The sequence below is a fragment of the Phoenix dactylifera genome, unplaced genomic scaffold, assembly GCF_009389715.1.
Source record: "Phoenix dactylifera cultivar Barhee BC4 unplaced genomic scaffold, palm_55x_up_171113_PBpolish2nd_filt_p 002211F, whole genome shotgun sequence".
Classification (NCBI taxonomy): Eukaryota; Viridiplantae; Streptophyta; class Magnoliopsida; order Arecales; family Arecaceae; genus Phoenix; species Phoenix dactylifera.
Window position 1 is genome coordinate 16675 of NW_024069470.1, and position 23042 is coordinate 39716.

Sequence of the window (23042 nt, forward strand, 5' to 3'; positions counted from 1 at the left end):
CTTTCTTCTTCTTTCACCTCCGGGCCGAGCCCTTCTCCCCTCCTTCCTCTCTCTCTCTGCTTCCCCCCTCCCACCTCCTCTTCTCCCTCTCGCCGTGCCACCGTGGGGCGAGCCTCCTCCGGGAGATGCTCCCACCTCGGAGCGGCAGAAGGGAAAGGGTAGGGGGCCCTGGACCTCCTCCGAAGTGGTGCCGGGAGGAGTCAAACGGGTCCCCGAGGTGGGGCCGAGCCCCTGGGAGCTCCCCTGAGGAGGCGGACGCTTCCTCGGCCTGCAGCCGCTCCGGCGACTGCGGCCGAGGGGTGCCCTTCTCCAGGGTGGGAGCAGTGGGAGAGGGAGGGCCTAAACCTCCTCCCAAGTGATGCCGGAGTGAGTTTTAGTCTCCGGGGACCTCCCTTACCCCGACCGACCACGGCGGAGGAGGAGAACCACCGTGACCGAGAAGGAGGCGCGAGAGACCCAGGTACGATCCTCCTTTTTTCCCCCTCTTTTTCTTTCTTTATTTTCTTTTATTTTCTTTTATTTTCTTTTTCTCCTCCTCCCTCTGTGGTGGCGCCACCAACCTCCTCCGTTTTTCTTTCCAGAGTTTTCCCGCCTCTTCGCCTCCATCCTCTCTCTCTCTCTCTCTCTCTCGCCCCCCTTCCTCCGTCTCCACCGGAAGCCCTAGCCCCTTTTATTTTCTTCTTCTTTCACCTCCGGCCGAGCCCTTCTCCCCTCCTTCCTCTCTCTCTTTGCTTCCCCCTCCCACCTCCTCTTCTCCCTCGCGCCGTGCCACCGGTGGGGCGAGCCTCCTCCGGGAGATGGCTCCCACCGTCGGAGCGGGAGAAGGGAAAGGGTAGGGGGCCCTGGACCTCCTCCGAAGTGGTGCCGGAGGAGTCGAACGGGTCCCCGAGGTGGGGCCGAGCCCCTGGGAGCTCCCCTGAGGAGGCGGACGCTTCCTCGGGCCTGCAGCCGCTCCGGGCGACTGCGGCCGAGGGGTGCCCCTTCTCCAGGGTGGGAGCAGTGGGAGAGGGAGGGCCTAAACCTCCTCCAAAGTGATGCCGGAGTGAGTTTTAGTCTCCGGGGACCTCCCTTACCCCGATCCGACCACGGCGGAGGAGGAGAACCACCGTGACCGAGAAGGAGGCGCGAGAGACCCAGGTACGATCCTCCTTTTTTTTTTCCCCTCTTTTTCTTTCTTTATTTTCTTTTATTTTCTTTTTCTCCTCCTCCCTCTGGTGGCGCCACCACCTCCTCCGTTTTTCTTTCCAGAGTTTTTCCCGCCTCTTCGCCTCCATCCTCTCTCTCTCCCCCCCCCCCTCTCCTTCGTCTCCACCGGAAGCCCTAGCCCCTCTGTGGTGGCTTTAAATTCTGTCTTTTGAGTTTTCACATGCTTCTTTTTTCTAGAAGCCAACTATGTTTTTTTTCTCTTGATCAAGTCACCATGTATTTAGTTTCCCATTCATACTTACTAAGTATTCCTCCCGCTTTTCAAGAGAGGGAGGCACCTATTTTATGGCATCTTAGTTTTTATATTCTTATAATTAAGTAAGCTCTGTGATAACTGAATTATGTCGCCAATAGTTATATAAGTTCTGCATTTTTCTACACTTGTTATTGGCATGCTATCCATGTGATTTTGTGTTGATTATGGTGGGATATAGAATCACCGTTCCTGTAATTTATGCATTACACAGTAAGTCATGGATCTCCTCTCCATTATGTTTAAGTGCACTTAGTTTTGAGAGTTCCTTGAATTTCAGCCTCCCTCTTCATCTTCGCCTTCTCTGCTTTCTAATTGCTGGGCTTTTTGTTTTCAAGATTCTTTTTTTAAGGGTTTCTTGAATTTTTGAGAGATTTTAAAGTAGATTTAGGTGGAGAGTCAAGGAAGTGGGGAACTTGGTTCAGCCTCCCTCTCTCCCTTTTCTTCAGTATATCTTCAACAGTTTTTGAACTTGGTTGCGATTGACTAATTAATTTAATTTGTTTTTTTCATTTTTATTTCTACTCTCATTTAATTTGGGATGCTCTGGTCTTTTGCTGACATTTACATCCTTGTTTTCTGTACATCATGATAGTGACACCACTACTTTTGCCCCCATTTTTAATTAGTCATGCCTTTTCATGGTAGATGCTGTTTCTAGGTCTCTGTTGGTCTAAAGTCTAAAACTGTGGATGAAATAGTCTGCTGGATGATCGCACTTCATGTCATTGTATCAGGCATTGATAAATAATTAATTTTCAATCCAACAATATTTTTTGGGTATGGTAATGTGCATTTTGTTGTTTTAATTCGTTGTTCAGTAAGCATTATTTTTTTTTTGGTCAAAAATAGGAGGGGAGGGGGAGGGACCAGCCCACCCGTGTAGCAACCCCATTACTGAGCCCCCCTTCCACTAGGGAATGTTCGATACAGGTCGCAGGTTTCGCGTGCCTTCCCCGACCCGTGGGCTCACCCCACTGGGTTCACCGCCTCACGTGTGGGTACGTCACCCCAGTGCCACCTTGGTACAAGTGGAAGGAAAGCATAACCGCCAACAAGCCAGCCGGGCGTGGGGCATCCGGTCCCCTAATTTAATCGACGCCCGTGCGTTTCGAACCCGGGCAACTTGGGCGGAATTATCGCCCCCTTACCACCAGGCTACTACCTTGGTGGCTTCAGTAAGCATTATTTAGTTGATCTCACCTAAGTTTAATCTTCACGTGATGCTACAGGCCTTAAAGCATTTATGTCATAACTTATATTAATTGTAGTTGGGTTCTAAAGTATCTCTGTTCCTTTTTTATTCTTATCATATCCACAACTGAAGTGACATAACAAAATCCTGACCATAAATAGATGGGCTCTTTTACATGGACTACCGGTTTATTTGTGAATCTTATTATACTATTATTTTTCTGCAATTCTTTAGGTCTCTTGTTATTAAGTTAATTGAAATGCCTGCTTCACTATTGGATAACTTTTTCTCCCATTTGTTGCGTTTGAATCTTGACAAATTAATTTAAGTTGTTTTTTCATTTTTTTTTTCCTGCCCTCAGTTAATTTGGATGCTCTGGTCTTTTGCTGACATTTACATCCTTGTTTTCTGTACATCATGATAGGGACACCACTACTTTTGCTCCCATTTTTATGTGCTGTGTATGTTGCTTAATCTTTTATTTGACAAAATTGTTTGGGTTCTCTTAGCACAACTTTCAAATAGTATCATTTGCCGTTGCCATGAGACAAGGACATGATCTTCTGAAAATGCATTTGCATAATCTCAGAACTATTAGACTAATCCCAGTATAGCTCCTATCCCTTTTTATATTAGATCAAGTTTCGAATCGGAAGAATTTCTCATTGTTTTGTCTGCTGGCCATCAGTTATGGTTATATCCTTGTGACCTACCGTGTGGTAATTCCAGTCCTTTAATCTTTTTTATTAACCTTGTTGGTTACAATGAATCTGCATGACTTTCCATTTGCTTGGAAACTTTAATTTTCATGTTTTCATGCCTGAGTTTGTATTGTAATTTTAGTATGTTTGTTAATGTATTTTATGTGGGCGGGGCTTGGTGCAGTGGTAAGGTTGCTCCATATTGACCTGTGCATATTATGTGTTCGAACCACCTCTCGAGATCCTCTGGGGCAAAAACCTTGGGACGCCTTTTTTTTTCTTTTGAATGTATTATGTCTAATAAGGGTGAGATTTGTGATATCTTGTAATGATTATATTCTATTAAGTCGTGAATGATTGTTTTATCCTTATCATTTTGTAGGGTGTAGCCATATCTGCTGAAGTTCAAATGGACCAACAATAAGCATATGTTGGTTGACTCTGATTTATTTTTGGATCTGAGATTGACTTGTTACAAAGCCAAATATCGTGTATTCTAGGTAAATTTTCTGTTTTGATTTTCTTAGTACTCACTTCTCAGCTATTGTTGGACCCTATGCTGCAGCAAAAGTCCGAACTTTTTTGGGTGAAGATGACAGCATCTTTACTCATTCCTGTGTTATCCTTCAAATGAACTATTTCTACTCCTGGTCATCTCATTTTATAGGGGCTAGATTCGTGATTTTCTGTGGAAGCTGTCCTTGATAAATCCTAACCATTGATGTCTCTTAAGCAAGCATATCTAATTGGTGGAACAACATGCAAAGGTCGAAAAACTGTCCGATCGCAGTATTTCTTTAAGTACGTAAGTATATTTTGATTTATTTCCCAACAATTTGCCTTACTATTACCTTTATTGCTTATGGCTGTGCTTTCTTCAATCAGATTGGCTTTTTGATCTGTTCTTGATGTTCAACAAGCATCAGTACAGCTAGTCATATTTTAGATTGGTATACTAGATTAAGTGATTCATGTGTTGCTGACCGGTTCTGACCATATCTTGATTTGAAAGTACTGGTAGGTTGTGAGCTGGGAGGGAACCCTCTTGAGTCATATTCAGATTTGCGGTAAACCTTATTTATTTATTGCAGTAGACCTGATTTATCTAATGCTCGAGATTTTGTGAGCTTGTCATGCAAGACATAAGCTTCAAAAATGGCTTTTATAATGGTTCCATGCTTTAGATGGAGCACGGGCAGGCATACAATGTGACGGATAATCGCCTTCTCAAAGAGTTGGTTCTTGTATGTTGGTAAAAAAGGCTCAGCCTTCCACCCTCTCCTGCCCCCTAGCTTTCTTCTGCTCTTTTTTTGTGTATGTATGTATATTGATGAGAAGATGGGGTGACTTGTAAAATTGCAGTTCTCTTCTTTGCGTGGCAGCTTCTCTAGCAATAGGCGAGGAACTTCTGGAAGTGGTGAATTTGAGCCTCTTCTTCCTCTTCCCTTTTTTCCTTTTTAATTTCTTGTTTTTTGAAGATTATGTTTTTTATGACTTCTTTAATTACATAACTGTAATTATATTTCTTTTGATGTGTTTTTCTTCTGTTCCTGAAGAATTCATAGGATTTGGAGGCTGATGAAAGTTTTGGGATAAGGATGCTATAAAAAAAGGTACGATTTTGACTTCGAGAACCCAAATCCTCAAAGTTTGTATTTTGCTTGTCGAAAATCAGGTGTTGTTTGCTCAATAACAGGCTGTCACATTTTACATGTTTCAAATCTGCCTCGCATTCCAACCTCATTTTTTCAGTTTTCCTGACTCTTCTTTTTTATTTCACTTATTCTTTCCCAGGTAATTTTTGGTCTTGCATGAATTCTGTCATCCTTCCATTATTCTCTATTTTCCATCTTTTCTTCAAGTAATAGTGTGAAAAAAAGACGAAGGTGGCTTGCTTAGAGGCCAACTAGTGCTGGCGATAACTTTTAAGTTCCATTTTGCGATTCATTTATGTAGGAGTTGCAGAAGCCGACGGTAGAAATTTCTCTAGAGTTGGTATTAACTAGGGTAATCTCTTTGGACTTTCCCATGATGATGTCCTTAGTCTTGGTAACAGTTATTCCAATCAATCAATTATTTATTCTGGTCCTTGTCTACTTTTATTTTTCCTGATCTTGCTACTTATCTCTGTATATCTGGTGGTAATTTGATTCACTTGTAAACTTTTATGCTTCAGAGGCCTGGATCATAACTCTGTTGCTATGTGGTGGTCCTATCGGTTGCTGCTGCAGGAATTTCTATACAATAGTTTGAATTTGATTTTCCACTACAACTGTTCATGAAATACTCTTTCCTTATAAACTTATTACTATTGTTTGACTACTAGAATTATTCCGAATTTGTTATTTTATAAGAATTCACTTCTATTTATTTGCCCCTTTTTCCTTCATAGCTATTTATTTGCCCCTTTTTCTTCCTAGCTATTTCGTAGTATTATTTGCTAATCAAATTGGAAAGGGCGGAAATAAAATATAAAAATTTTATGCTTTGCAAGTTGGAAGGTCCATTGTTCTGCAGGCTACTGCTGCAGCGTATTGGAGACTGGACAAGATTTTTGGATCGCTAAATGCCTTTCCTCCTACTCAACTCTGTATACCATTTCTTTCCTACTCTTCTGTTGGTTGATTTGTTCATTAAATATTGCACTTTATTCTTTTATTGACAGCTTTTGAATTTATCATGTTAAGGCCATTTTCTCCAGAAGATTGTGATGATTCTTGGACCCGGGGTTTTGCTATGAAAGGAAAGCGGCTATTTTCTGATGACGAGGCAATCTTGGGATTTGGCATTCTTGGCTGTTTGTGGTACTCCGTTTAGTTTGGTTCTGGTGGTTATGTTCTATATTGTTTCGATGTGCTCTCTCTCCCTCTTTTCAATTGTTAATGTTCTGGCTTTGTGGAAATGATCTCTGACATGCTAAATTCATGGGAAAATCCTAAACCATTAAGCTTAAAAGGTTGCTATTTAGGATTTCTCCGGAGGCTTATTTCGTTAAATGCTAAAGACTAGTTTCTCTGGTTCTTCATATAAAGAGTTTGGATTATTTTATTGCTTTATATCTCTCATCCTACTTGGTTGTTGTGCATAAATTTGTGCCTGGTTGTTGTTTCGGTTGGCTGCCATTGCTTGCTCCCATTTGGATGACATGTGAATGATGGTCATCAAGTTCTGGGCAAACTTTTTTTTGGGTCTGTTAGTCTTGTGATGCAATTGGTTGTCCACCCGCTTTAATTGTTGTTGCCCGCACCACGTTTGTGGAATGCCCCCGCATCTAATTTAATGTTGGCATTATGTGGTTCTGTATGCTGTTTTTTTTGCCACTGTGACTGAGACACATATAACTTTAGTGTTTTCGTGGATGTATTATAGTAATTTCTGCGCGGTTTGTTACCTGTTGCTATAAACTTTGAATGATATGATCGACCCTTTCTTGGTAGATGTGTTTGTAGGTCAACTGGTTTGGTTTCGAACTGTGGATGAAATGTTCTGCTAGTTGATTGCCACTTCTAGTCCATCGTATCTGGCGTGATAATAATAGTAATTTTTGAACCCAACAATTTTATTTTTTTGGGCTATCGGTAATGTGCATTTTTTGTTTTAATTCATGTTCAATAAGCATTTATTCAGTTGATCTCACTATGTTCAATCTTCACGTGTTCAAATAAGTGGTTCTGTATGCTATTTTTGCACTGTGACTGGGGCACACATATAACTTTAGTGTTTTCATGGACTCGATTATAGTAATTTCTATGCTTTTGTTGCTTCTTGCTGTCAACTTGAATGATATGGTCAGGCCTTTCATGGTGGATGTTGTTTGTTAGGTCACTGTTGGTCCTGACTGTGGTTGAATAGTTTGGTGCTGGAGATTATGTTCTCTTCAGCAGCGATTGAGCGAGCAGCTCCGGAAGGTCTGCTGTTCGCAGACAATTGAGCAGCAACAATCGTTCGATGGGGGGAGAATAAGAGGACCTGTGGGATTTTTCCCCAGGTCGGCTTCTAGTTCTTTTACTCACGATTTGTTGGTCTTCTCTTTCTTCTTCTCCTTCAACTTGTTGTTGGTCTCCCGGGGGGGTAATTGTTGGGAGTTGTATCCGACGTGTCAATCGTCAGCGTGTTGATCTCTTATATTCATTGTTGGGAATTGATTGATAAATTAATAAAGTGTTATTTGGCTTATTCATCATTTCATTGTACATCTTCAAATGATCTCTTATATGATGTTCTTAAGACTTATTTTATGATAAAGAAGGATTTATGTTCTTAAACCTATTTGCGACCAAATGATATGCTGTTAATAGGAGAACAGCATTGTCGAGATTAGGTCGTTATGAGACATATACGTTGGTTGTCCTCTTAACCAAGGAGTGTGGAGATACTGATATGTCACACAGGTGCAGTGGAGTACATTTTACTGAACGTGACCAATTCCGGAACGCTCTACTGTCAAGAGATGTTCCGAGTGGATATGGGTGTAAATATCCCTCAGACCTGAGATCACCACAGTGATTAGCAAGCAACTTACTGTACTTTAGTACCGAACTAGCAGAATTTCTAATTCTGGAACGGAAGGTTACTGGGTGCAGTCAAGTACTTGCGAAATCAGTGCGTGAGTCAAGATGGAATTGACCCCTCCTGAAAATAGGAGATAATGCTGTGTTCAATTTAGCAAAATCTTGGCCAGGGCAATCCTTGTGATGAGTCACAGGATTTCTAAAGTTGATCACATAGTGGATGTACTGATTAGAGAGTTGACAGAACTCTGAGGTCATCCTAGCATTAGTAGTCAAAGGGATGAATTATACAGTAACCATAGTCTAGGGTTTCAGAATATTTGTTTCGCATATATTCTGCCTATCCGGACGTCGGATACCATTGCTAGATGGTCACATCGATTAGTGCAAGAAGTCGTTTCTGTGCTTTTGTCGCCTCTTCCTGTCATGATATGATCAAGCCTTTCAAGGTGGATGCTGTTTGTTGGTCACTGTTGGTCTAAACTCTTAAGCTGTGGATGAAATAGTTTGGTGCTGCGGTTATGTCGTCTTCGGTAGCGGTAGAGCGAGCAGCTTTTGAATGTCTGCTGTTTCGCAGACATCCGAGCAGCGGCCATGGTTAGAAGGGGGGAGGAGAAGAAGACATTGTGGGATCTTTTTCCTAGGTCGGCTTCTAGTTCTCTTTCTCAAGATTTGCTGGTATTCTATTTCTTCTCCTCCTACTTGTTCTTGGTCTCCCGGGTGGATAATGGTCGCGATGTTGTGCTTCTTGTTATCTTTTTCTCTTTGTTTATGTGCCTTCTCTTTTGCTTTTCTTATTCTTCTTTGTTTCCCAAATTGGGAGAGCGGCGCTGCTTTTGGGTTCTTTACAAGGAGGCTATGATGATTCTTGCTCGAGGGTTTCGCTACAATTGAGAGGAAAGCAGTTATTCTCTTGACGGCAAGGCAATCTTCCAGGCAACTATTTGCAGCCATTTTGATTTATTAGTTGCAGATCAATCGGTGAATCAGAGCCCCCCTCTCCATCTTCCCCTTCCCTGCTTTCAAATTGCTGGGATTTTTGTTTTCAATATTCTTTTTACGGTTGTGTTTCCGAGAGATTTTAAAGTAGATTTAGGTGGAGAGTGTAGGAAGTGGGGAGATCTTGGTCAAAGTCTCTCTCCCTCTCTCCTTTTCTTCAGTATATCTTCAAAAGTTTTGAACTTGGTTCAGATATTTTATTTTGTCAACTTTGCTCTAAGTTCTCTCTGGACTTGAATAATAGTGAGATAATATTTTGATCGGTGTTTGTTCAATCTAGATTTGGTATTCTTGGTTGTTGGTGGGACTCCATCTAATTTTGTTCTGGAGGTTATGTTCTATATTGTTTCGATGTGCTTTCTCTCCCTTTTTTCAATTGTTGACGTTCTGGCATGTGAAATGATCTCTGACATTCTAAATCCATGGGAATTCTAAACCATTGAGCTTAAAAGGTTGCTATATAGGATTTCTTTGGATGCTTATTTCGTTAAATGCTATGACTAGTTCTCTAGTTCTGCATAGAAAGAGTTTGGATATTTTATTGCTTCTATATCTATCGTCCTGCTTGGTTGTTGTACATAAATTTATGCTGGTTGTTGTTTCGGTTGGCTGCCATTGCTTGCTCCGTTTGATGACACGTAATTGATGGTCATCAAATTTTGAGCAAACTTTTTTTGGGTCCGGTAGTCTTGGTGATGCAATTGGTTGTCCACCTGCTTTAATATGTTGTTGCACGCACCACATTTGTGGAATGCCCGAACATCTATTTAATGTTGGCATTATGTGGTTCTGTATGCTGTTTTTTGCCGCTGTGACTGAGACACATATAACTTTAGTATTTTCATGGATGGATTATGGTAATTTCTTTGCATTTGTTACTCTTGCTGTCAACTTTGATGATATGATCAACCCTTTTTTGGTAGATGCTGTCTGTAGGTTCCTGTTGGTCTAAACTGTGGATGAATGGTCTGTAGTTGATTGCACTCTCTGCATTGTATTTGTCTTTGATAATAGTTATTTTGGACCAACAATTTTTTTTTTGGGGCTATGACTAATGTGCATTTTGTTGTTTTAATTCATTTTTTCGATAAGCATTATTCATTTGATCTCACCTAAGTTCAATCTTCAACGTAATGCTAACAGGCCTTAAAGCATTCATCTAAGTTATATTAATTGCAGTTGTGTTCAAAGTATTTCCGTTCCCTTTTTTATTTTTATCATATCCCAACTGAAGTGACATATGTCACGCCGGACCCGATCCGTGACATGGCCGTGCTATTGCCGATACCGCCCACAATAGCACGAAGCCTCATACATGGGTAACAGGGTAGTCAGACTGTAAATGTCATATATTTAAATATTTGCTGTGTATTTATAAGGTAGTACAGGGTATTTCTTCTTCCATCTCTGTGCCAGTGTCTTTTTTCCTCTGGTATTATGTTTGAAACAGAGGGGAGAAACATTCACGAGGAATTTCCTCTTTTTATTTTGTTTAAACCCATTTAAGTAAATTCAGGTCATACCTTGCTCCGGGTTGGCTACAGCCGAGCAGTACACCCTTCAAGAAATCCCTCCTTCCTCTCCTAGGGCTTCAGAGGTTCAGCTCCATCAACCTTCGGCTCTAGGGTTCGGCTTCTCTGGTACAGTACTCGAGAGGGCTAAGGAATAAGAGGTATAGTAACTCCTAAGTTAAGAAACTGAGAGTTTAAATAAACTCTGCTTAGGAGGTGACCCTTGGAGAGGCGGCACCCTCTCCTTCCTCCTTGCTCCGGAAGCCTACAGATGCCCTTTCCCTCAGGCCAGCTGGGCTTGTCCTTTCAACCTGGAGGTGGCAGACTCCCATTTTGCATGGATGAGGGCCCAACAGCTGGTCTTCCCCCCTATTGGCCAGCGGGGGCCCGTCACTTCAGTCCTCAGGCGTGAGGTGAGGGTTGCCATCCATGGGCCCAATACGGCCCCATTAACGACCGAGCCCAAATACCCTTAAACTGGGCCTCAGAAGTATTGGGCCCAGTTAGTATCAGGCCCGGATGTTACATTCTTTCCCTCTTAAATAAATTTCATCCTCGAAATTAATCATACCTCTATTCTTAGGTATGCAGTGTAATTCTCTAGAAAAACTAACTGAAATAAAGAAATGTGCATGGCCAGAATCAAACAAAATCCATGGGAAATCCTAAACCATTGAGCTTAAAAGGTTGCTATATAGAATTTCTTTCGAGGCTTATTTCGTCAGATGCTAAGACTATTTATCTGGTTCTTCATATAAAGAGTTTGGATTATTTTATTGCTTCTATATCTCTCATCTTGCTTGGTTGTTGTACATAGATTTGTGCTGGTTGTTGTCTTAGTTCGCTACCATTGCTTGCTCCATTTGATGACATGTGAACGATGGTCATCAAATTTTGAGCAAACTTTTTTTGGTTCCATTAGCCTTGGTGATTCAATTGGTTCTGAGGTTATGTTCTATATTGTTTCATTGTGCTCTCTCTCCCTCTTTTCAATTGTTGACGTTCTGGCATGTGGAATGATCTCTGACATTCTAAATCCACGGGAAATTCAAAACCATTGAGCTTAAAAGGTTGCTATATAGGATTTCTTCGGATGCTTATTTCGTTAAATGCTAGGACTAGTTCTCTAGTTCTTCATAGAAAGAGTTTGGATTATTTATTGCTTCTATATCTCTCGTCCTGCTTGGTTGTTGTATGAATTTATGCTGGTGGTTGTTTCGGTTGGCTGCCATTGCTTGCTCCGTTTGGTGGCACGTAATTGATGGTCATCAAATTTTGAGCAAACTTTTTTTGGGTCCGGTAGTCTTGGTGATGCAATTGGTTGTCCACCTGCTTTAATATGTTGTTGCACGCACCACGTTTGTGGAATGCCCGAACATCTATTTAATGTAGGCATTTTGTGGTTTTGTATGCTGTTTTTTGCCGCTGTGATTGAGACACATAACTTTAGTATTTTCATGGATGGATTATGGTAATTTCTTTGCATTTGTTACCTCTTGCTGTCAACTTTGAATGGCATGATCAACCCTTTTTTGGTAGATGCTGTCTGTAGGTCCTTGTTGGTCTAAACTGTAGATGAAATGGTCTGCTAGTTGATTGCACTCCCCGTCATTGTATCCGTCTTTGATAAATAGTTAATTTTCGGACTAACAAATTTTTTTTTTGGGCTATGATAATGTGCATTTTGTTGTTTTAATTCAATGTTCGATAAGCATTATTCATTTGATCTCACCTGTTCAATCTTCACGTGATGCTACAGGCCTTAAAGCATTCACGTCATAAGTTATATTAATTGCAGGTGTGTTCAAAGTATTTCTGTTCCCTTTTTTATTTTTATCATATCCACAACTGAAGTGACATATGTCACGCCCCGGACACGATCCGCGACACGGCCGTGCTATTGCCGACTACCGCCCCAATAGCACGAGCAGTACAACCTTCAAGAAATCCCTCCTTCCTCTCCTAGGGCTTCAGAGGTTCAGCTCCTTCAACCTTCGGCTCTAGGGTTCGGCTTCTCTGGTACAGTACTCCAGAGGGCTAAGGAATAAGAGGGTATATTAACTCCTAAGTTAAGAAACTGAGAGTTTAAATAAACTCTGCTTAGGAGGTGACCCTTGGAGAGGTGGCACCCTCTCCTTCCTCCTTGCTTCCGAAGCCTACAGCTGCCCTTTCCCTCTGGCCCGCTGGGCTTGTCCTTTCAACCTGGGTGAGAGGTGGCAGACTCCCATTTTGCATGGATGAGGGCCCAACAGCTGGCCTTCCCCCCACTGGCCAGCTGGGGCCCGTCACTTCAGTCCTCAGGCGTGAGGCGAGGGTTGCCATCCATGGGCCCAATACGGCCCCATTAACGACCTGGCGCAAATACCCTTAAACTGGGCCTCAAAAGTATTGAGCCTAGTTAGTATCGGCCGCCCGGACATTTATTCTTTCCCTCTTAAATAAATTTCATCCTCGAAATTAATCATGCCTCAATTTTTAGGTATGCAGTGTAATTCTCTAGAAAAACTGACTGAAATAAAGAAATGTGAATAGCCAGAATCAAACAAAATCCATGGTAAATCCTAAACCATTGAGCTTAAAAGGTTGCTATATAGAATTTCTTTGGAGGCTTATTTCGTCAGATGCTAAGACTATTTCTCTGGTTCTTCATATAAAGAGTTTGGATTATTTTATTGCTTCTATATCTCTCATCTTGCTTGGTTGTTGTACATAGATTTGTGCTGGTTGTTGTCTCAGTTCGCTGCCATTGCTTGCTCCATTTGATGACATGTGAACGATGGTCATCAAATTCTGAGCAAACTTTTTTTGGTTCCGTTAGCCTTGGTGATTCAATTGGTTGTCCACCTGCTTTAATTTGTTGTTGCTCGCACCACGTTTGTAGAATGCCCCAACATCTATTTGATGTTGGCATTATGGGGTTATGTATGCTATTTTTTGCCTTTGTGCTGAGACACATATAACTTTAGTGTTTTCATGGATCGATTATAGTAATTTCTATGCTTTTGTTGCCTCTTGCTGTGAACTTTGAATGATATGATCAAGCCTTTCATGGTGGATGCTGTTTGTAGGTCACTGTTGGTCTAGACTATGGATGAAATAGTTTGGTCATCTCATGGTCATCTCATCTTATAGGGGCTAGATTCGTGATTTTCTGTGGAAATTGTCGATAAATCCTAACCATTGATGTCTCTTTAGCAAGCATATCTGATTGGTGGAACAGCATGCTCAGGTCGAAAAACTGTCCGATTGCAGTATTTCTTGAAGTTTGTAAGTATATTTTGATTTATTTGCCAACAATTTGTCAGAGTATTACTTTTATTGCTTAAGGCTGTGATTTCTTGAATCAGATTAACTTTTTGGTCTGTTACTGACGTTCAACAAGCATCAATAGTGCTGGACACCAATTTTTAGACTGGTATACTAGATTAAATTATCCATTTGTTGCTGACCTGTTCTGACCAGATCTTGATTTGAAAGCATTGGTAGGTTGTGAGTTGAGAGGGAACCCTCTTGAGTAATATTCGGATTTGCAGTAAACCTTATTTATTTGTTGCAGTAGACCTGTTTATCTAATGCTGGAGATTATGTGAACTTGTCATGTAAGACATAAGGTTCAAAATGGTATTTATAATGGTTCCAAGAATTAGGAGCATGGGCGGGCATACAATGTGACGGATAATCGCCTTCTCAAAGAGCTGGTTCTTTTATGTTGGTAAACAAGGCTCAACCTTCCACCTCTTCTTTCTCCTAGCTTTCTACTTGAGAGAGGAGGTGAGCATCTATAGTGATTTCTCAGTTACCCTTCAAGCATTGTTCCTTCTCCTTTTCTTCTTCGCTTTATTGTGTATGGATGTATTTATGTATGAATATTCATGCAACAAGGGGTGACTTCTAAAATTGTTCTTCTCTTCTTTGCATGCCATCTTCTCTAGCAATAGGCGAGACATATATGGAAGGTCTACTACATTGCTGGCACCCGATCTGCATTCATTGTAAGTTGGAGAGGTCATCACCAGAGGAGAAGAGGTGCAGGGATCTTCTCCTCTTTTTTGCGTGCATGTATATTAATGAGATGATGGGCAAGTTGTGAAATTACTCCTCTTCTTTGCGTGTCAACTTCTCTAGCAATAGGCGAGGAACTTCTGGAAGTGGTGAATTTGAGCCTCTTCTTCCTTTTCCCTTTTTGCCTTTCAATTTCTTGTTTTTTGAAGATTATATTTTTGTAGCACTTTTTTAATTACATAACTGTAATTAAATTTTTTTTGATGTAATTTTTCGGTTGTTCCTGAAGAATTCATTGGATTTGGAGGCTGATGGTAGTTTCAAGATAAAGATGGTATCGATAAAGGTACGATTTTGACTTCGAGAACCCAAATTCTCAAAGTTTCTATTTTGCTTGTCAAAAATCAGGAGTTGTTTGCTCAATACTCGAATGTGTCACATTTTTACATTTTCTCCTTGACAAAATCCCGACCATAAATACATGGGCTCTTTTACATGAACTACCAGTTTATGTGTGAATCTTATTGTGCTTTTTTTTTCTGCAATTCTTTTACGTCTCTGTTATAAGTTATCTGAAATGCCTGCTTCACCATTGGGATAACTTTTTCTCCCATTGTTGCGATTGGCTAATTAAGTTAATATGTTTTTTTCATTTTTATTTCTGCTCTCATTTAATTTGGGAAGCTGTGGTGTTTTTCTAACATTTACATCCTTGTTTTCTATAAATCATTGACAGTGACACTCTCTTTTGCTCCCATTTTTATGTGCTGTGTATGTTGCTTAATATTTTATTTGACAAATGTGGTTGGTTCTCTTATACACTTTCAAATAGTATCATAGGCAGTTCCCATGAGATAATGACATGATTCTGAAAATGCATTTGCATAATCTCAGAACGAAACTATTAGACTAATCCCTGTATAGCTCCTATGCCTTTTTATATTAGATCAAGTTCAGAACCAGAAGAATTTCTCTTTGTTTTGTCTGCTGGCCATCAGTTATGGTTATATCCTTGTGACATACTGTGTGGTAATTCCAATCCTTCAATCATTTAATCATTTTTTGTTAACCTTGTTGGTTACATTGATCTGCATGACTTTCCTTGGCTTGGAAAACATTTCTGCATGTTGTTCTGGATACATTTACCATTTCTTTTTCAACCTCTCTTTCTCTTTAATTTTCCATGATTTCATGCCTGAGCATGTTTGTTAATGTATTACGTGCGGGCGGGGCTTGGTGCAATGGTAAGTTGCTCCATTTGACCTGTGCATCATGTATTCGAAACACCTCAGATGCTAAGTGGCAGAAACCTTGGGGATGCCTTTTTTTGTTTCTTGAATGTATTATGTATCATAAAGGTAAGGCTTGTGATATGTCGGGATGATTATATTCTATTAAGTTGTGAATGATTTTTTTATGATTATTATTTTTTAGGATGTAGTCTTATCTTCTAAAGTTCAAATGGACCAACAATTAGCATATCTGGTTGACTCGTGGTGATTTATTTTCGAACTGAGGTTGGCTCGTTACAAAGCCAAATATTGTGTATTCTAGGTAAATTGTCTGTTTTGGTTTCTTAGGACTCACTTCTCGTAGGCTAAACATGATTCCTTTTTTGGCTTCCAAAAAGGCTCCATTTATTTTTATACAAGAATTGACTTGTGTCTGGCCTGTAGTGGATATAGCTTTGTGTTCTTTATTTTGGAAGCCATTCTTTTCTTTTCTTTTTCTTTTTTTCTAAATTTTTTAATATTTTTTTTCTTTTTTTAATAAAAAACGTTGTCTTCTTGCACCTTCCATGCTAGACCTAATGATTTCTATTGAACACAGATAATTCCTTGACCTGTACGTGGTTTGACGGCCATACTCTTTCTGGTTCCCTTTAGATGAGATGAAGTTTCTTGATTCCACCTAGTTTGAGACTAAGTTTGTTTAATTTATTTACATAAATAGTACACTTGTATTGCGTTCAGATGATAATGTACTTGCTTGAGTTTTATTGTCGCCGGCCTTTGTAGTTTAGGTAATTATGGATAGCCACTCTCTTTGCCAGCTATCCCTTTTTAACCACAACTTTTATGTTGATTTACACTTTGCATTCCGCTTTATTCATGGTAATCTACTTCATCAGTTTTGTGGCTCGGACCTTCAAACTGCATCATCCTAGAATTTTACCAAACTCATAAAAACTGTTCAAGTATATTCGTGGTCTGCTGTTGTCTTATCTATTTATCTTCTGAGCTATTGCTGACCCTATGCAGCAGCTAAAGTCCGAACCTTTTGGGTGATGATGACATCTTTACTCCTTTCTTTGATAGCCTTTAAATGAAATATTACAGCTCCTAGTCATCTTATCTTATAGGGGCTTGATTCGTGATTTTCTGTGGAAGCTGTCCTCGATAAATCCTAACCATTGATGTCTCTTTAGCAAGCATATCTGATTGGGTGGAACAGCGTGCTCAGGTCGAAAAAATTTTCTGATCGGCATTATTTCTTGAAGTATATAAGTATATTTTGTTTATTTGCCAACAATTTGTCATAGTATTACTTTTATGCTTTAGGCTGTGATTTCTTGAATCAAATTAGCTTTTTGGTCTATTATTGACGTTCACAGCATCAATAGTCTTGGACACCAATTTTTGACTGGTATACTAATTAAATTATCCATGTGTTGCTGACCTGTTCTGGCCAGATCTTGATTGAAAGCATTGGTAGCTTGCGGGTTGGGAGGAACCCTCTTGGTTCACGTATCCAAAAGCTCCAAAAAAATTTGGAACCGGTACGGGCCGATACGGTTAGCCGGTTCGGGCCGGTACGGGTTTTTAACACCGGAACCAGACCGTTCGGAGCCAGTATCGGTTCGGTACTGGCTGAACCGGCCGGTACGCATTCCTTGCTTTTTTGTTTGTATGGATGCATTTTTGCAGGAATATTGATGCAACAAGGGTTGACTTCTAAATTGTTCTCTTCTTTGCATGCCACTTCTCTGGCAATAGGCGAGGCATTTTTGGAAGGTCTACTACACTGCTGACAACCATCTGCATTCATTGTAAGTTGGGAGGTCATCACCGAGGAGAGAGAGCGGGATCTTCTCCTCTTTTTTGTGTGTATGTATGTATATTGATAGATGATGGGTGACTTGTAAAATTGCTCTTTTTCTCTTTGCGTGTCAGCTTCTCTAGCAATTGGCGGGGAACATCTGGAAGTGGCGGAATTTGAGCCTCTTTTCCTTTTCCCATTTGCCTTCTAATTTCTTGTTTTTTGAAGATTATATTTTTTTTAAGGCTTCTTTAATTACAAAACTGTAATTAAATTTCTTCTGAAGTGTTTTTTCTGCTGTTCCTGAAGAATTCATATGATTTGGAGGCTGATGATAGTTTCGAGATAAAGATGGTATCATAAAGGTACGATTTTGACTTCGAGAACCGACATTCTCAAAGTTCGTATTTGCTTGTCAGAATCAGGAGTTGTTTGCTCAATACTAGAATGTGTCGCATATTTACATTTTTCCTTCACAAAATCCGACCATAAATAGATGGGCTTTTTTACATGCACTACCAGTTTGTGTGAATCTTATTGTGCTATTTTTTTCTGCAATTCTTTTTTTCTCTTGTTATTAAGTTAGCTGAAATGCCTGTTCACCATTGGATAACTTTTCTCCTAATTGTTGCGATTGGCTAATTAATTTAATTTGTTTTTTCATTTTTATTTCTGCTCTCATTTAATTTGGGATGCTCTGGTGTTTTTCTGACATTTACATCTTGTTTTCCGATCCAGTATTTCTTGAAGTATGTAAGTATATTTTGATTTATTTGCCAACAATTTGTCATAGTATTACTTTATTGCTTTAGGCTGTGATTTCTTGAATCAAATTAGCTTTTGGTCTATTATTGCGTTCAACAAGCATCAATAGTCTTGGACACCAATTTTTAGGACTGGTTATCTAGATTAATATCATGTGTTGCTGACCTGTTCTGGCCAGATCTTGATTTGAAAGCATTGGTAGCTTGCAGGTTGGGAGGGAACCTCTTGGTTCACGTATCCAAAAGCTCCAAAAGAATTTGGACCGGTACGGGCCGATACGGTTAGCCGGTTCGGGCCGGTACGGGTTTTTAACACCGAACCAGACCTTTCCAGCCAGTATCGGTTCGGTACGGGCTGAACCGGGTACAGCATTCCTTGCTTTTTTGTTTGTATGGATGCATTTATGCATGAATATTGATGCAACAAGGGGTGACTTCTAAATTTGTTATTTTTTGCTTGCCATCTTCTCTAGCAATAGGTGAGGCAATTTTCGGGAAGGTCTACTACATTGCTGGCAACCCAATCTGCATTCATTGTAAGTTGGAGAGGTCATCACCCGAGGAGAAGAGGAGCGGGGATCTTCTCCTCTTTTTTGTGTATGTATGTATCTTGATAGATGATGGGTGACTTGTAAAATTGCTCTCTTTCTTTGCGTGTCAGCTTCTCTAGCAAAGGCGGGGAACTTTTGGAAGTGGCGATTTGAGCCTCTTCTTCCTTTTCCCATTTTGCCTTTTAATTTCTTGTTTTTGAAGATTATATTTTTTAAGGCCTCTTTAATTAAAAAACTGTAATTAAATTTCTTTGATGTGTTTTTTCTGTTGTTCCTGAAGAATTTGTAGGATTTGGAGGCCGATGATAGTTTCGAAATAAAGATGGTATCAATAAAGGTACGATTTTGACTTCGAGAATCCACATTCTCAAAGTTCGTATTTTGCTTGTCAGAAATCTGGAGTTGTTTGCTCAATACTAGAATGTGTCGCATATTTACATTTTCTCCTTCACAAAATCCCGACCATAAATAGATGGGCTCTTTTACATGAACTACCAGTTTGTGTGAATCTTATTGTGCTATATTTTTCTGCAATTCTTTTATGTCTCTTGTTATTAAGTTAGCTGAAATGCCTGCTTCACCATTGGATAACTTTTCTCCTAATTGTTGCGATTGGCTAATTAATTTAATTTGTTTTTTCATTTTTATTTCTGCTCTCATTTAATTTGGGATGCTCTGGTGTTTTTCTGACATTTACATCCTTGTTTTCTATACATCATGACAGTGACACCTCTACTTTTGTTTTGGTTTTTATGTGCTGTGTATGTTGCTTAATCTTTTATTTGACAAAAGTGATGGGTTCTTTTAGTACAACTTTCAAATCATATCATATGCAGTTGCCATGAGATAATGACATGATCTTCTGAAAATGCTTTTACATAATCTTAGAACTATTAGACTAATCCCTGTATAGCTCCTATCCCTTTTTATATTAGATCAAGTTTCGAATCGGAAGAATTTCTCATTGTTTTGTCTGCTGGCCATCAGTTATGGTTATATCCTTGTGACATACCGTGTGGTAATTCCAATCCTTTAATCTTTTTTTATTAACCTTGTTGGTTACAATGAATCTGCATGACTTTCCATTTGCTTGGAAACTTTAATTTTCATGTTTTCATGCCTGAGTTTGTATTGTAATTTTAGTATGTTTGTTAATGTATTTTATGTGGGCGGGGCTTGGTGCAGTGGTAAGGTTGCTCCATTTTGACCTGTGCATATTATGAGTTCGAACCACCTCTCGAGATCCTGTGGGGCAGAAACCTTGGGACGCCTTTTTTTTCTTTTGAATTATTATGTCTAATAAGGGTGAGATTTGTGATATCTTGTAATGATTATATTCTATTAAGTTGTGAATGATTGTTTTATCCTTATCATTTTGTAGGGTGTAGCCATATCTGCTGAAGTTCAAATGGACCAACAATAAGCATATGTTGGTTGACTCTGATTTATTTTTGGATCTGAGATTGACTTGTTACAAAGCCAAATATCGTGTATTCTAGGTAAATTTTCTGTTTTGATTTCTTAGTACTCACTTCTCAGCTATTGTTGGACCCTATGCTGCAGCAAAAGTCCGAACTTTTTGGGTGAAGATGACAGCATCTTTACTCATTCCTGTGTTATCCTTCAAATGAACTATTTCTACTCCTGGTCATCTCATTTTATAGGGGCTAGATTCGTGATTTTCTGTGGAAGCTGTCCTTGATAAATCCTAACCATTGATGTCTCTTAAGCAAGCATATCTAATTGGTGGAACAACATGCAAAGGTCGAAAAACTGTCCGATCGCAGTATTTCTTTAAGTACGTAAGTATATTTTGATTTATTTCCCAACAATTTGCCTTACTATTACCTTTATTGCTTATGGCTGTGCTTTCTTCAATCAGATTGGCTTTTTGATCTGTTCTTGATGTTCAACAAGCATCAATAGAGCTAGTCATATTTTAGATTGGTATACTAGATTAAGTTATTCATGTGTTGCTGACCGGTTCTGACCATATCTTGATTTGAAAGTACTGGTAGGTTGTGAGCTGGGAGGGAACCCTCTTGAGTCATATTCAGATTTGCGGTAAACCTTATTTATTTATTGCAGTAGACCTGATTATCTAATGCTCGAGATTTTGTGAGCTTGTCATGCAAGACATAAGCTTCAAAATGGCTTTTATAATGGTTCCATGCTTAGATGGAGCACGGGCAGGCATACAATGTGACGGATAATCGCCTTCTCAAAGAGTTGGTTCTTGTATGTTGGTAAAAAAGGCTCAGCCTTCCACCTCTCCTGCCCCCTAGCTTTCTTCTGCTCTTTTTTGTGTATGTATGTATATTGATGAGAAGATGGGTGACTTGTAAAATTGCAGTTCTCTTCTTTGCGTGTCAGCTTCTCTAGCAATAGGCGAGGAACTTCTGGAAGTGGTGAATTTGAGCCTCTTCTTCCTCTTCCCTTTTTTCCTTTTAATTTCTTGTTTTTTGAAGATTATGTTTTTTTATGACTTCTTTAATTACATAACTGTAATTATATTTCTTTTGATGTGTTTTTTCTTCTGTTCCTGAAGAATTCATAGGATTTGGAGGCTGATGAAAGTTTTGGGATAAGGATGCTATAAAAAAAGGTACGATTTTGACTTCGAGAACCCAAATCCTCAAAGTTTGTATTTTGCTTGTCAAAATCAGGTGTTGTTTGCTCAATAACAGGCTGTCACATTTTTACATGTTTCAAATCTGCTCGCATTCCAACCTCATTTTTTCAGTTTTCCTGACTCTTCTTTTTTATTTCACTTATTCTTTCCCAGGTAATTTTTGGTCTTGCATGGATTCTGTCATCCTTCATTATTCTCTATTTTCCATCTTTTCTTCAAGTAATAGTGTGAAAAAAGACGAAGTGGCTTGCTTAGAGGCCAACTAGTGCTGGCGATAACTTTAAGTTCCATTTTTGCGCTTCATTTATGTAGGAGTTGCAGAAGCCGAGGTAGAAATTTCTCTAGAGTTGGTATTAACTAGGGTAATCTCTTTGGACTTTCCCATGATGATGTCCTTAGTCTTGGTAACAGTTATCCAATCAATCAATTATTTATTCTGGTCCTTTGTCTACTTTTATTTTTCCTGATCTTGCTACTTATCTCTGTATATCTGGTGGTAATTTGATTCACTTGTAAACTTTTATGCTTCAGAGGCCTGGATCATACTCTATTGCTATGTGGTGGTCTATCGGTTGCTGCTGCAGGAATTTCTATACAATAGTTTGAATTTGATTTTCCACTACAACTGTTCATGAAATACTCTTTCCTTATAAACTTATTACTATTGTTTGACTACTAGAATTATTCCGAATTTGTTATTTATAAGATTCACTTCTATTTATTTGCCCCTTTTTCTTCATAGCTATTTATTTGCCCCTTTTTCTTCCTAGCTATTTCGTAGTATTATTTGCTAATCAAATTGGAAAGGGCGGAAATAAAATATAAAAATTTTATGCTTTGCAAGTTGGAAGGTCCATTGTTCTGCAGGCTACTGCTGCAGCCTATTGGAGACTGGACAAGATTTTTGGATCGCTATATGCCTTTCCTCCTACTCAACTCTGTATACCATTTCTTTTCCTACTCTTCTGTTGGTTGATTTGTTCATTAAATATTGCACTTTATTCTTTTATTGACAGCTTTTGAATTTATATGTTAAGGCCATTTTCTCCAGAAGGTTGTGATGATTCTTGGACCCGGGTTTTGCTATGAAAGGAAAGCGGCTATTTTCTTGACGACGAGGCAATCTTGGATTTGGCATTCTTGGCTGTTTGTGGGACTCCGTTTAATTTGGTTCTGGTGGTTATGTTCTATATTGTTTCGATGTGCTCTCTCTCCCTCTTTTCAATTGTTAATGTTCTGGCTTGTGAAATGATCTCTGACATGCTAATTCATGGGAAATCCTAAACCATTAAGCTTAAAAGGTTGCTATTTAGGATTTCTCCGGAGGCTTATTTCGTTAAATGCTAAGACTAGTTCTCTGGTTCTTCATATAAAGAGTTTGGATTATTTTATTGCTTCTATATCTCTCATCCTACTTGGTTGTTGTGCATAAATTTGTGCTGGTTGTTGTTTCGGTTGGCTGCCATTGCTTGCTCCATTTGATGACATGTGAATGATGGTCATCAAGTTCTGGGCAAACTTTTTTTGGGTCTGTTAGTCTTGGTGATGCAATTGGTTGTCCACCCGCTTTAATTTGTTGTTGCCCGCACCACGTTTGTGGAATGCCCCCGCATCTATTTAATGTTGGCATTATGTGGTTCTGTATGCTGTTTTTTGCCACTGTGACTGAGACACATAT

At 39.6% G+C, this 23042-nt stretch overlaps 3 long non-coding RNA genes across 26 annotated transcripts; all 3 read left to right on the forward strand.

Moving 5' to 3' along the window:
* Window positions 1-402: 402 nt before the first annotated feature.
* On the forward strand, window positions 403-5327 carry LOC120109456. Of its 6 annotated transcripts, XR_005510340.1 has the most exons (8): window positions 403-460; window positions 990-1137; window positions 3738-3855; window positions 4023-4422; window positions 4540-4599; window positions 4718-4772; window positions 4912-4968; window positions 5312-5327. It is a non-coding gene; the product is annotated as an uncharacterized LOC120109456 (long non-coding RNA). The 6 variants fall into 6 exon arrangements; XR_005510342.1 differs by lacking the exons at window positions 403-460; window positions 990-1137 and adding an exon at window positions 3609-3661; XR_005510338.1 differs by lacking the exons at window positions 403-460; window positions 990-1137 and having other exon boundaries at window positions 3668-3855; window positions 4540-4607.
* Window positions 5328-13321: 7994 nt separating this feature from the next.
* On the forward strand, window positions 13322-18397 carry LOC120109457. Of its 5 annotated transcripts, none has more exons than XR_005510347.1 (3): window positions 13322-14527; window positions 14668-14724; window positions 18361-18397. It is a non-coding gene; the product is annotated as an uncharacterized LOC120109457 (long non-coding RNA). The 5 variants fall into 5 exon arrangements; XR_005510345.1 differs by lacking the exon at window positions 18361-18397 and adding an exon at window positions 17727-17785; XR_005510346.1 differs by lacking the exon at window positions 18361-18397 and adding an exon at window positions 17375-17415.
* Window positions 18398-18699: 302 nt separating this feature from the next.
* Window positions 18700-22764, forward strand: LOC113462132. 15 transcript variants are annotated; one of them, XR_005510335.1, is made up of 9 exons: window positions 18700-18782; window positions 19013-19069; window positions 20114-20231; window positions 20397-20530; window positions 20742-20796; window positions 20911-20970; window positions 21086-21140; window positions 21281-21337; window positions 21518-22760. It is a non-coding gene; the product is annotated as an uncharacterized LOC113462132 (long non-coding RNA). The 15 variants fall into 15 exon arrangements; XR_005510336.1 differs by having other exon boundaries at window positions 20114-20796; window positions 21518-22304; window positions 22402-22764; XR_005510330.1 differs by having other exon boundaries at window positions 20114-20534.
* Window positions 22765-23042: the final 278 nt, after the last annotated feature.